The sequence below is a fragment of the Natrix helvetica genome, assembly GCF_964273705.1.
Source record: "Natrix helvetica genome assembly, chromosome: 3".
Lineage (NCBI taxonomy): Eukaryota > Metazoa > Chordata > Lepidosauria > Squamata > Natricidae > Natrix > Natrix helvetica.
The window spans coordinates 160,516,879-160,532,189 of NC_138549.1; positions in this window are offsets into that span (position 1 = coordinate 160,516,879).

Sequence of the window (15,311 nt, forward strand, 5' to 3'; positions counted from 1 at the left end):
TTGGATGAAAAACAAAACATATTCTTTTTCTTCCTCAGAGGGGAAAATAGTTTAGTTGCCTTTTCAAAAAGCACCTTTGAGACTCCAGATCAGGGGTGTCAAACTCAAGACCCGGGGAGCAAATCCAGCTCCGGCTGGGCTGCCCAGGAAACAGTGAAGGACAGTCCGCGGTGCCTCTGTCAGCAAAAACAGAGCTTGAGAGAGCCATGGCCAGTCCTCCTGATCTCCGTTTTCACTGGCAGGGGTTTCAGGAGGCCGTCACAGCTGAAAATGGAGCTCAGGAACCTGTTTTTGGTGGCAAAGTAGTGGCACAGGTGCCCCCGATATGAGTATGTTGAGCTGGCCATGCCCACTCTGTCCATGCCCACCACAGCCTCCTGAGGTCAAACACAACCCTGATGCGGCCCTCAATGAAATCGAGTTTGACACCCCTGCTCCAGAGAATGGCTTGGACAGCCAAGAAAACAAACCAATGGATCATCGCAGACTAACCAGGAGTTTTCGCTTGAGGCAATATTAATGTGGTTCAAATTATCTTACTTTGAACACATTATTTGAAGACCCAGCTCTCTGGGAAAGGTTTTAATAATGGGAAAGGTAGAATGAAAGAGAAGAAGAGGATGATCAGCAGTAAGCTGGATAGACTCAATTACAGTGGCTAAGAGTGCACCATTGGGAGACTTGAAATAATAGATTAGGGATAATCATGAAGGAAAATGATCTGTGAGATCACTAGGAGTCAAAAACAATTTGCTGGTATATGATCCATCAATCAAAAGTGTGGAATATGTGGTTGTCCAGTTGTTTTTGTGCTATAACAACCCATGGTGGTGCAGTGCTTAGAGTGCAGTACTGCAGGCAGCTGACTGCCAGCTGACTGCAATTTGGCAGTTCAAATCTCACCAGGCTCAAGGTTGACTCAGCCTTCCATCCTTCTGATTAGGGTAAAATGAAGACCAAAACTGTTGCGGGGCAATATGCTGACTCTTTAAACTGCTTAGAGAGGGCTGTAAAACAAGGTAAGGCAGTATATAAGTCTAAGTGCTATTGCTATAAATAGCAATTCTGACCAATCGTTCTGCTGCCTAAATTGCTAAAAGTTGGAATTCAGGGAAATAGCTTTGTTTGTTTCATAGTTGTTGTAACTTGCCCCAGTCAATAGTCTCTAAAACCATTACTTTCTATGGTATTAATGTTTCCATAGTCTACTACTCTCTGGATATTCTTGGCCATTGTACTGAACTGCATCACCATTGTCCATAATGTTAGGTAATTACAGTGGCAGTATCTCATTTTTCTGGAAAACATTGCATTAATATTATATACAGCAACTAGCACACAGAACATATTGACTGTAGAACAAGCTTAATGCTGACAATGTAAAACTCCAGAATTGGGTTACGATGTCTGAGTGACAGCACCGGTACCAGCTAATCAAACCAGTGCACAGGTATATTTTACTGGCAAGCTTGCAAAAATACTTCTGTTTCATGAAATGACATTGTGGGGACTGATAGATTAGTAAATTCTAATATTCTGATTACCTATTAGCACCACAAACTTGTCATAAGTATTTGCAGTTGGTTGTACAAGAAGTGGCCCATGTATTGTAGATTCAGTAGCTGATCAGGATTCAGACCTCTAAAAATACCTCAGGACAATCACTTCTTCAAACTTTTCTGTAGGTGTATATACAGGTGAAACTCGAAAAATTAGAATATCGTGCAAAAGTTCATTTATTTCAGTAATGCAACTTAAAAGGTGAAACTAATATATGAGACTCATTACATGCAAAGCAAGATAGTTCAAGCCGTGATTTGTCATAATTGTGATGATTATGGCTTACAGCTCATGAAAACCCCAAATCCACGATCTCAGAAAATTAGAATATTGTGAAAAAGTGCAATATTCTAGGCTCAAAGTGTCCCACTCTAATCAGCTAATTAAGCCATAACACCTGCAAAGGCTTCCTGAGCCTTTCAATGGTCTCTCAGTCTGCTTCAGTAGGAATCACAATCATGGGAAAGACTGACAGTTGTGCAGAAAACCATCATTGACACCCTCCATAAGGAGGGAAAGCCTCCAAAAGTAATTGCAAAAGAAGTTGGATGTTCCCAAAGGACCCAATGATCTGGGTCCTCATTTTATCGACCTCAGAAAGATGGAAGGCTGAGGTAACTTTGAGCCAGTCAGGATTGAACTGCTGGCCGTTGGCAGAATTAGCCTGCAATACTGCATTCTAACCACTGCACCAGCATATATTAATTATATTTCTTTCTTTCTTTTTAATAATTTAATAAATTCAAATGATCCTGTTTCTTTTCTCACATTGTAACCACATAGCCCCCCAAATGCTTCCATTTCCAAAGTTTGTCAGCATTACAATACATAAGTACTTGGAGAACAAACCATAATATTTGGGTATTTTTGCTTCCAGTAAATTTGATTTCACTCCCACAGTAGTCAACAACTGAATTTTAAATGAACTGCCATTAGGCAGAAATGTGATGTTAGAAGGTAATGAATACCAAAAATATACCCTGTCAAAAATTATTTGGCTAACAAATTGCTGGAAGGGAAGTTCTCCTATTCAGTGAGGTTCTGAAAAACTGTTTTGGAAATTCCCCATATTTTGCTTCCTCCATGAAAGGGCCTCCTTATTCTACAAGAGCCTGAGTATCAAAATTATGGTAAAGAATTCCTGAGGGAATAGTTGTCTTCTATTACGTAACTTATCATCACTGTGAAATCTTCCTTCTCATCAACCCTGCTAAATCTGGAGAAGAAATGAGATGATCCCTCATTTCATTTTTTTGTGGGGAAGAATAGGTAGATTATCTTTCTGATGAGGAGATATTTGGTGGCACCCTCTACCCATCATGGCAGCCATTTTATGAATACATCAGTGATGTGCGGTGAGGTTTATGGCTGGTGAGGCTGGTGACGTCATCAGGAAGGCGGGGAATGGGACCACGTGTGCTGGAGGCTGAGGCTGCCTCAGCCTCCAGCACATGTGATCCCATTCCCCGCCTTCCTGAGCGCGCTCTGCCGGCTCGCGCTCCGCGATCCCCAACAGCAGCTGCTTTTCAGTGCTTTTCTGTGCCTCTGGCGTTTAGAACATCCGGCTATCTACCTAAACGCCAGACACACAGAAAAGCACTGAAAAGCACTTCGCCTCCAAGCCACTTCGTCTTGATGATGTCGCCGACGTCGCTGCTGGGCGCGGCTGGACAGAGGTAACCAGAGTGGCGCCAAGGGGTCCGGGCGGACGAAAGAGCGAGCGAGCGAGCGATGGAGGATCAGGCAGCTTGATCCTCGGTCGCTCATCCGCCGGACTGCCTCGGCACCACTCTGGCTACTTCTGTCCGTCCGCGCATGGCAGCTGCGGCAACGTCATCAAGCCCCTGCCACTTCTGGATGTCTATTGCAGTCGCGAGGAGGGCGGAAAGTACAGCAGAGGCAGGAAGGTTATTGGCGCCTCCGAGAACCCTCCTGCCTCCGCCGGTTGCCCAGCGGGCACCACCCCGCGCACTTTCCTCCCTCCTCTTCCTCTTATATATATGAAACTCCCTTGTGGATATTATTATTATATATTATTATTTCATGATGAGAGATGAGGCTCTGCCTCCCGTGACCGCATGTCCCTGGAATACATCAATGTTGAAATGTTGACTAGCAGCTATTTGTGAGGAGGCTCACCACATTCCCTCAAAAGTCTAACTATCTCCCATTTCTTCCTCTCCAAATGGTTCCTATGATATGGACTAAATGGCTATGAGATCTTCCATCTTTGAATGTAGACAGAAATGAATATTGCCTATACCCTAAAACTTTAATGCAGTATCATAAGTAAAAATGAACTATTCTACAACCAGTACACTAAAAATGTGGCCTAGGAACAGATCTTAGAATGGTTTCTATTGTCTGTCTGTCTGTCTGTCCGTCCGTCCGTCCGTCCGTCCATCCATCCATCCATCCATCCATCCATCCATCCATCTATCTATCTATCTATCTATCTATCTATCTATCCTACTGACTCTATATGGTATTGTATTTGATTCTAGGTGGTTCACTATGTGTAATAAAGAATAAATAACTCCAGAAATATTTATAAAACAATTAAAATCACAACAATGACCCAGCATCAGCAGATTCTACCCAGTTCAAACTGGTGATGCCAACTGCCATCAGCCATTGAAAGTCCTGCAAAATAACATCCCCTTTATATCTCCAATCTCAGTTATCATGAAACCAATCAAACACAGGGGCAGGGTGGGGGAAAACCTGCCCGTCTGCCTTTCAAATATACCTGGAATCCCATGCATGGATTTTGACAGAGTCACATTTGAAGGAAGAGGGAGAAAATGACCTCGTTATCAAATGTCAGAAGCAAAGTTTCTGAGCTCTGCTGTTGCTCCTCTTCTGGAGGAACGTGCATATTCCTTTGCCTTTGTTTTCCATTGGAGAACATCAAACCACACCCTGCCTCCAAGCCTGTACATTGCAAACTACAGCAATGTGGCTGATCTGAAACATCAGCAGGTCAGATTCGCTCTTTCCTGAGGACGCTCTTTGAACCCCACAAGCCTTTGCAAAGCTCCATGTTTCTTCTGAATCTTTTCTTCTTAAAGCCCTTTCAAACCTCCCTTGTGAAACCCTCACCATCTTGGCTGTCCTCCTTGGGTCACACTTCATGTCCAGGAAGAAATAAGTTTTTACTGTAAAATTTAATTGAGGCAACCTATATGACCCCATAATCCCTCGCCACTAGCTATACTGGTTAGGATTAATGAGTGTTGAATGCCAAAAAATCTGTAGGGCTTTTGCTGGTTTACCTTTGATCTAATTTGACCCTCATTATTTTGCTATTAAGGATACTGGGACGCAGAATACTGGATTTAGATTCCAGGAAGACAGCTGCTAATGAAATTTAAAGGGGGGGGGAGGAATCCTAAAATAAAAAACTGTTTAGTGATCTGATCAATTAATTAGAGAAGACATGGATTCTCTTTTATTGGAAAGTAGCCGATAACCTGGCGTTGCCCGGGTATTTATTTATAGGGGGGAAATGTCCGGACCAAATGTAATTTCTAATGTAGGATTTTCCCCCTTCTAATGTTGGCTTTCCCCCCTTCCTCCCTTCCAGAGGGAGCCCCCTTTTGGAGTACTGTGAAGCCATTACCATGGCAACTCAACTGCACTGTAGAAGCCATTTTACGGCAGTACAGTAGAAGCGATTTAAGGCACGACAGGCTGTATCTTAACAGCACACACACACCGAGGGATTTTAGGGGTGTCTTATCACAACAATATTTTTTTTCCCAGAGAGTAAGTCATCTCTGTACCAAGTTTGGTTGAAATTGCTCAAGGCATTCCAGAGTTATGCTGGAACATAGATATACACACACACAGCCATTTATCTATCTGTCTGTCTGTCTGTCTGTCTGTCTGTCTGTCTGTCTGTGAGTGTGTGTGTTGCATTTGTGTTGTAACAAGGCAACATAAAAAATGGCTTTCTGCCTGGATGGCTCCTAGGGCGAGCCGATAGACAGAAAAGGGAAGCAGTATGCTCCCTCCCATATTTGGGCATACCAGGGGCTCCTTTAGCCTATACACATCATACTCCTAATACCACAGGCAGGATGTGCATAGTTCCAGTGGTGGGATTCAGCCAGTTTGCACCACTTTGGGAGAACCGGTTGTTAACTTTCTGAGCAGTTTGGTGAACTGGTTGTTGGAAGAAAATCATTAGGGCAGAGAACCGGCTGTTAAATTATTTGAATCCCACCACTGCATAGTTCTAATACTTAAATGTCCCCTTCTAATCCTAGTATACTAGGATTCAATTCTAAGTCATGTAAGTCTGGCGGAGAAGCACAAAACCTGCCAAAATTGTGCAGATTTCTATTTCGCTATTCAAATAAAGTTCTGAAAATCTTATAACTAGCCTCTGAGGGTGCTTTTTTTGGTTTTGGTCTCAAAGGATCCTTCCAGGCTCAGTTGCCACACTTAAGGAAGCACGAAAGCCCCCAAGTTAGGTTACTAAATGGCTTTTTTATTGAAAGGTGTCCAGGATATGAAAAGTTTCAACCACATCCTGCACATTTCTCACAGGGTGGGGGCACTCCTTAAGCCTGTGAACCTTCTAATTGTAGCATGCAGGCCTTGCAAAGCGAACTTCAAACACCCTTGAGGAAAATCAGATTAGAGGCTAAATTATCCTGCTGTTTATGACTTTAATATTTGTCTCTGCTCTAATTCTGATGGAATGAGATTTGAAAGGAAATAGAGCAAAAGGTGATGCCTCACTCTGGTTCTGTTGGTTTGAGGCTGGGTGAATCACAGCGAAAGTCAAATCCTGATGGTGCCAAGATGTTGAGGTGCCATTCTCCCTGGGCAAGCCCCAGTTGGTGGCAATCAAGTAAGATCTGCTGTTCTTGTGAGAAATACATCATCTGAGGAATCATCTGGGAGAAACAATTCACTTTTCCCCTGTAAAATATGAACATTCTAAACCTGTCTGTCAGCCCTCCTCAACCTGGTGCCATCCAGAGAGATTAAGATTTCTGACTGGGAACTCCATTTGGAGGTGACTGATGTGGTCAAAGCTCAGTCACCACTTGGTTTCCATGGAAACATGGAATTGTGTAGCAATAACATTTCAAATGAATTGTTGTTGTTGGTAGTTCCAAAGTTGTGACCCCATGGACAATGTTCCATTAGAACTTTCTGTCCTCTACCTCCCTCTGGAGTCCAATTAAGCTCACGCCGACTGCTTCGGTGACTCCATCCAGCCACCTCATTCTCTGTCGTCCCCTTCTTCTGTTGCCCTCAATCTTTCCCAGCATGAGGCTCTTCTCCAGTGACTCCTTCCTTCTCATTAGGTGGCCAAAGTATTTGAGTTTCATCTTCAGGATCTGGCCTTCTAATGAGCAGTCAGGGTTGATCTCCCTTAAGACTGACTGGTTTGTTCACCTTGCAGTCCAAGGGACTCTCAGGAGCCTTCTCCAGCACCAGAGTTCAAAGGCCTCCATTCTTTGGCACTCAGCCTTTCTTATGGTCCAACTTTCACAGCCATACATTGCACCTGGGAAAACCATAGCCTTGACTATAGGCACTTTTGTTGGCAGGGTGATGTCTGCTTTTTAGTATGCTGTCTAGATTTGCCATAGCTTTCCTCCCCAGGACCAAGCATCTTTTAATTTCTTGGCTGTACTCCCCATCTGTGGTGATCTTGGAGCCCAGGAAGATAAAATCTGTCACAACCTCCATTTCTTCCCCATCTATTTGCCAGGAATTGAGAGGGCCCGATGCCATGATCTTAGTTTTCTTAATGTTGAGTTTCAAGCCAACTTTTGCACTCTCCTCCTTCACCCGCATCAAGAGGCTCTTTAGTTCCTCTTCACTTTCTGCCATTAGAGTGGCATCATCTGCATATCTGAGGTTGTTGATCTGCATAACTGAAGTTGTTCAAATGGATATCAGTGATCAAGTTGTTTCTGTGTAGAACAGATATTTGATATCTGTCTCATCTGCCCCTTACTACAGAACTGAAAGAGGGGGTTAAGATCTAGCTAACTCCTGCCCTTGAAGGAAAAACAAAACAGCAGTGCTGCTGCTTCTCTGAATTTCTAACATTCTGCTTGTCAGGGTTCCAAGTAACATCTCCAACTAAAGAAGACTCTGAGGCTTGAGATTCCTCAAAATTCCCATTTTATTAGAGATGTCATATTGGCACATCTGGGAAAACCCGAATTTGAAAGTTTCCAGGTTTTCCCCACCCAAACGAAAGTTGAAGTCCCTGCCCAGCACCCACATGTCCATCATATAGTCCAATCAGGCACCATCACAGCTGGAAATGCCTCCCAGTCACGCCACTCCAGATGCAGGGCAAGATGTCCTTGACTCGCTGAGAAAGGAATGTTATTTTGACTATATCTACCCCACCCCATATAATCTCCCCCTCCCAGCTTCCTACAGCAATAAATGTGGCAGGTCTGAATATCCAGTGCAAAAGATGGCTTCCAAGCCTGGCACTGCTTTTTACAAGCAGCATAAGTTTATATATCTGGGTCTCTGGACAAAGAGGGACATATTTCCTTTCCTGAGCAAGGAGACTGCAATCTTGCTGCATTGATTGGCTCTTGAAAGTGCTGACCTTTTTTTTTTTGACTCTTCATCATTTCTTCTGAAATGGTCAGTTGGAGGGCAAAGGCTAGGAAAAATCATACTCCAGAATTTGTTTGGAAAAGATAGGTTTGTTCTCGAGTATAGCAGGTCCAGGGATTTTCTGTAACCATAAAATATCCATCAGCAGGAGTACTCAGAAGCGGAAAATAATTTATTGTATTTAAATATGACTTCCTCATGAAACTATTGCTACATTCCACACGTGTGGACCAGAAGTGGTATTCAGCAGGTTCTCACCGGTTCTGGAGAACCGATAGTGGAAATTTTGAGTAGTTCAGAGAACTGGTAAATACCCCTTCTGACTGGCCTTGCCCCGTCTATTCTCTGCCTCCCAAATCCCAGCTGATTGGCAGGGAATGGAGATTTTACAGTATCCTTCCCCTGCCATGCCCACCAAGCCATGCCAACCAAGCCACACCACGCCCACCAAGCCATGCCCACAGAACTGGTAGTAAAAAAAAATTGAATCCCACCACTGATCTGGACAATGTTCCTTCAGTCTCCAATCTTCTCTGTCGGGGAAGCTGGTTGAAAAGATGGTTAGCCAACAATTCCAAAGGATCCTGAAAGAAATAGATTATCTTGACCCTTTTTATCAGATTTCAGACTGGGATACATTACTGAGACAGGCATGGCATGTCTCTTGCAGATGACCTCAGGTGGGCTCAGAATGGTGGTGGTGCATTTGCCAATCCACACCATCTCTCACCAGTTTTTGATACTGTGACCACAGAATATTCCAGTATCACTTCATGGAAATAGGGGAAAGGAACATTGTTTTGAGATAGCTGTCCCCTTTCCTTCAGAGCTGGTTCTAGTCAGTGGTATTGTGGGGAGAAATGTCCAAGTCCTACCTCTCTGTTTTAGGGTACCTCAGGGCTCTATCTTCTCCCCATTCCTCTTTAACATGTAAGTTTCTGGATGAGGTCACCCATTAGCATAGGGTAAGCATCCTCCACATGCTGAGGTTTCTCAACTTTGCGCCTAGCCATCTAAGTGAATGACAATCAAACATGCTGTTAAGGTTCTATCTCAGTATCTGGAAACTGAAGAGGTCATGATTGGGATGAAGTGCCAGTGTGTTTTGGATCCATGGATCCTGGAGCTGGAACAATTGTATTCTTAGTACTTAGTATAACCTTTATTGTCATTGTGTGTTATGTATACAATGAAATTGGTTATCATCCTTCAGTCTGAGTGAGCCTTGCTTGCATTCAGTGCAAAATCCAGGACTCACAGCTCCTGCCATGCAAAACTTCATTTTCTATCACAATACATCCTACATGGGGTTGCCCTTGAAGATCATCCAGAATCTGACATTGGTTCAGAATGTTTTAGCACAAGTGGTTATAGGCATTTCTCATGGTGACACCTCCACTCTGTGAATTGTATTCATTTTCGGTAGGCTTCTGTGTATATTCAAGATGTTACTTATCCCTATAAAGCCAAAAATGGCCCAAGCCGGTGGTGGGATTCAATTTTTTTTACTACCGGTCCTGTGGGCATGGCTCGATGGGCGTGGCAGGGAAAGGATACTGTAACATCTCCATTCTCTCCCCACTCCAGGGGGTGGATTCTGTAAAATTCCCATCCCCACCCCACTCCAGGGGAAGGATACTGCAAAATCCCCATTTCTTCCTGATCAGCTGGGACTCAGGAGGCAGAGAATAGATGGAGGCAGGGGCAGTCAGAGGTGGTAATTACCAGCTCTCGGAACTATGCAAAATTTCTGCTACCAGTTCCCGAGAACCTGCTGAATTCCACCTCTGGCCCAAGCCTATAGAAAGACAGATTTTACCTTAGACATTTGCGTCAGAATGAGTACAGTCCCCATTTTTAAGAGTTATAGTAGATTCAGTTGTTCTTGCCATTTATTATCTATTTGGTTTTAATCATATTTTGTTGTTGCTTATATTATTGGTTTGATTTTCCTTTTTTCCACCCTGAACCACCCAATGTCACATTGTTAGAGCTGGTTGACCATATACATTCTTTAAATAAATCAATTAAACTCAGAAACAGTCTTTTTCAAATGCGTTTTTCAGAAGCCGATTTCATATACAGTTTTGGTTGGAGAAAGGTGGATACAAGAATAGATAGGTAAGGCTAAAACATAATGTGAAATTAATCTTGAGCTGAACGTGACTCATGTGGATTTCATCAGTATGTCCATGCAGTTTCCTGGACAAATATGGATGTGGTTTGTCACTGCCTCATTTGGGGATTTTCTTTTTTCACTTCCTAGTCTAGCCTGCAGCTTTGATTTCCTGAAATTTGCCATCCAACCCAATCAAAACCCCATTTAATTTTCAAGCCTAAACAATGTAGAATAGTCCAGATGCTGCCATCTACTGACATGCAAAACCAAAGAACCTGACTAATTTACGGCGCTTATAGTCAAATTATGAAGCTGTAGATAGCATTCTAAACACGGTTAAAAATGAATTATATAAATTAATAGAAGAAGTCTCTTCTGTTGTTTCCTGCTACTAAGGTAGTCCACCCTGATACTATTTAGTTCAAAGGAAGAGAAAGAAGAAAGACCCCCAAATCATTGGCTGGGCACTAGAGTAAACAAAAGCTATAAAAACAAAGAGACCCAACTTCTGTAATCAGTATTGAGGAATTCTGGGAGAGGCAATTCAATAGTCTGTGTTATCCACTCTACATATTGTGCATGGATCCAGGAGTAAGTATCATCAATGTATCATGTTGAAGATACTCATCAAACTGATCTACTGAAATAGGACCATCATTTCTAAACTAATTTCAATCAAATGAATAGCTAGTCCCAATATAGCACATCCAAGTTTCCATTCCAGTTCTTCCCTGGACTGGTCCAACCTTATCATTTCATAGAGTGAGACAAGATGCCAAGGTGGACCACTGAATCATGTCCTGTCATGTAGATAGCTTTCTATGCTCATCACAATGGAAGGAACCAGGGCCGGATTTAGATGAAAAGAGGCCCTAGGCTATTCCACTTATGGGGCCCTTTCACCTCCCATTTTTAAGTTTGTAAATTACATGAGAGATAATAAAATACATCATTACTGTGATATATATCAATATATTAAATGAAACATGTTGCAATTGGTACTGACCTTTATAAAAAATGTGGCACGGATAATAAATAAAAATAAAAGGCCCCTCTTGATCTTGAGGCCCTAGGCTGAAGCCTAGTTAGCCTATAGGAAAATCCGGCCCTGGAAGGAATGCTCTATCCTTGACGTAGGAAAAATACCCAATTCTCCATCTACTTGACCACCTTGTCCTTCCATTCTGGCAGCAAAATAATTTGCTTAAACCTGGCAGTAAGTAATTTAATTCTTAACTGAAACAATATTAGAAATGAATAACTGAATAATAGATTCAGAAACCCTACATTGTTTCAGACAAACCTGTCCAGATTGGATTTCTGTCCAATCCATTCTTAAAAATCACCAGTGTTGGAGCACCCATAGCTTTTGGAGGCAACTTGTTCTACTGATTAATTGTTCGGAAGCAAGGGAATCTCTACCATCTTTGTCTCTTCTTTCTGTGCCATTCCTCTATTCTTCTTCTTGTTAACATACATTAGTCTATTATGCTGCTGTGAAAAGTGAAATCTTACGGCTTGCATCTCTATATAGAACTGTGACATGTAACAAGTAATCTATGATGGAGCGCGAAACCACCATCTGTATCGTCTGGGGATGATCCCACCACGGGTTACTTTAAAATTTATTTTTGGATGTACAAGGGAAGTGACAGTGAGACATACCTTTCTAGTTGGTAGGGTAAGCCTGACAACAACGTTAAGTACAGTAGACAAGTTTAAGGCAAAGAAATCTAAAAATCACCTGATTTTTGGAGGGAATCACTTATGAATCCCTCCTTGAAGGAAATGGGTGGTGTAGAAACACAAGATACGAATAAAATAAATAAATCAATGATGCTTCATCAGATATTGCAATTGCTACGTTGCTATCCCTGTAAAAGTTCCAGGAGAAACATCCATTTTAAACGCAGAGTTTTTACCTGTGTGATTGCACTAAAAATGCTGACCTTCCTGCACTGGCCAAGCGTGCCTTTGTTATAAGATGTAATTTGTTGTTTTCGAACTGGTCCTTTAAAAAAAAGAAGAAGAGTGTGACTGCCAACAGTGCACAGATTTTTTTTAATGCTTTGCTAGAGTTTTTCTCAGACTACTCTGATCAAGCTGACAGTTTAGCCCTAAGGAAAGTTATAAATTCTGCACTGAATTGCAGGACAATCTTTCACTGTGGCATTTCTGCCCTCCGGACACCCTTTGGTTATCCATAAATGTGGCAGATGATGGGATTTTATGGCTAGAAACATTCTTTGCAGACACAAATACAAAAACTGGGGCTGAAAATGTAATTAAAATGACTGGATGAACTCTCTTCAAGGAATCTTGCTAGTTATCAGTGGATTCTAGCATCACTGATGCTTTAATTCAAATGATGTACACACAAATACACACTAAACAAACAAGCAAGCAAATGTGCAAATAAATCAACTAAAGTAGACCAAAATTTAGACATAGCTATGAAATTATACAAAGTAAATTGAGATGTTGGAAAGAGGAGGTATCTAAACACTGAGATCATACCCTAAAATCAAAATAATATGATACTTTCCACCCTCTCTCTCTACTTATGTAATGATGTGTCTTAAGGGCTTCTTCTCATTTTTTAAAAAAGTTTTGAGAGATAATTTCCCTTAGATCTTGGGGATATTTTGTTGAAATATCAACCAAAACAAAGTGCAAGACACAGTTATTAAGGAACCTCTCTATATATTTCGATTTAAATTTCAAGTAATCATCAACCTTCAATTTCTGCACTGAATCTTTTGATCACTGACTTTAGCTAGTCTGCACCACTCTTTCTGAAATGTTGGCCGTTGCTCATTGAAATAAAAATTTGAAATACTTTTGCAAATTCATATTTTTCTTAGTGGAGTTATGAGAAAAGGGAAACTGAAGGACCTCTAAATCATACCATCAGCTCCAAGCCAGGATGTCCAACCTTGGCAACTTTAATGCTTGTGGACTTGAACTGTCAGAATTTCTCCATCCAGCATGACTGGCTAGGGAGTTCTGGGAGTTGACGTCCACAGGTAATAAAGTTGCCAAGGTTGGACACCCCTGCATCTAAGCCATTCATCTTCTCGTTCTTGACTGGGTGGTATTGCCTGAAGTGGAAGAGAATGATACAAAATATATTAGCCCTCAAAAGATAGTTGGAATGATTTGGGCTTGGCAATGTTGGTTCATTGTAATGAGGTTGGCCTGACACTCCCAGTACATTTTAATTTCATTGCTTATACCTCCAACAAGATAGTCAGGAAACTCCCCCTTCTCCTGTTCCTACTGCAGCCTGAAGGTTTTGGGAATCCCCATTACAAGCCTAGAATGGAGGCTAACACCTTCTTTCACTCAAACACACACACCCTCCAATGGGGAAGCAGAATTGTTTTTCATGTATCCTATTTTGATTTACATAGCTGTTAAAACCAATAACATCTGTTACATCAGTCCAGATTTCAGATTTGCCATGTTGGTTACAGGCAAGATGTCCCTGGTTATATCATTCATCCCCTTTGTAAATAATTTCAGTTAATACCTATTAGAGACTCAATTTCATATTGTTCTGTCTAGTGGAAGGTCCCTTTTGTAAATAATTTTAGAGAGCTCAATTTCAATTTAGAGAGCTCAGACTGGTGCTGCCATCCCCATCTCTCTTTAATTGCTCAAATCATCATTTTATTTTATTTTTTCAACAACAATAAACTCTATTTTTTTAAAAAAAACTTTATTTTTTTCCCTCCGATTGGAATGTTAGCTTTGTCATTTCTGCAAGTCCATGTGTTACAATTCTCATCAACTTTAATTATGATGATTCTGTGATGGGGACATGTGATACAACCCTGCTTCAGATTAGCGATGGTCGATACAGGAGTAATTACAGAGAGTACAATATTATTTCCCCCTTGCGTTATTTGGAAAACAAAGGTACTATACAAGGGAAACACCAGTGCGTGCATGAGCCATTGGTGTGTTACTTCTATGTGTTGATACCAATTGCTTTCCACCCTCTCTGCTTACAGAGAGCAGTTGAACTCATTGCCCTGGGAGGAAGAATAGTAGAGTTTGCTGCTTGGGACCTTTTCAAGCATCTTGTTTTCACCATAAGTGGTTATTATGAGAACCACAAAACATGAGAAACATGCTTGTTATCTTATTTTCCTTCCCTTCCCTATACTTCTATCCTTTTGCTTAATAAACCAAATTGCAGAGGTGGCCTCTGAGCTATGCTAACAACTTTCCTGGCTTAGGAGTAGAATATTACTATTAGAAATAATAAAATAAAACACGGGTAGCTTGAATGCACCAGGGTTATCACTATGCCAGTCCTTCATGCATTGCCCCATTCTATTCGTAGGCTACCTGTGATCTGGACATATACAAATGTGAGTGACAGCATCTGCAAGGATAGAAGAAAGGCAAATGACAAAACTGTATTATTTTCTATATAAAACTTGCCTCTTTTATATAGGTATGATTGCTGTCGACCAAAAAGAACTTGGTGGCACTAACCATCATTATGATTTGTATGTTATAAAACAAGGAATGCAAGTATAACAGAATAACAGGGAATACCATAATATGTCAGAAAGCAGAAATTGATGTCATCTAGGTTGTGTGTGTGTGTGTGTGTGTGTGTGTGTGTACATGTGTGCAGGTTTATGGTAATCCACAGGGTTAATGAGTGTTGTGTGTTATGCTAAGCAGTGCAAGATTGGATGATGTGGAGAGACCTGGCCCATAAAATCATTGAGAGTTGAATAGATTGGCTGGAGGCAATAACGGGGGTTAAAATAGAATGGAAACCTGAAATTTTTTTATTAGGAATAACGTCTGCAAAATACAAAAAAGAAATCCAATATTTAATACTACATATAATTAAGGCGGCAAGGATTGCCTTTGCCCAGAAATGGAAAAACAAGTGAAGATGAAATAATAAGAAAGGTTATGGACTGTGCTGAAATGGACAAACTAACTAAAGAAATTCAGGGAAAAGAAGAATCAGAATTCTACCAGATATGGGATAAAT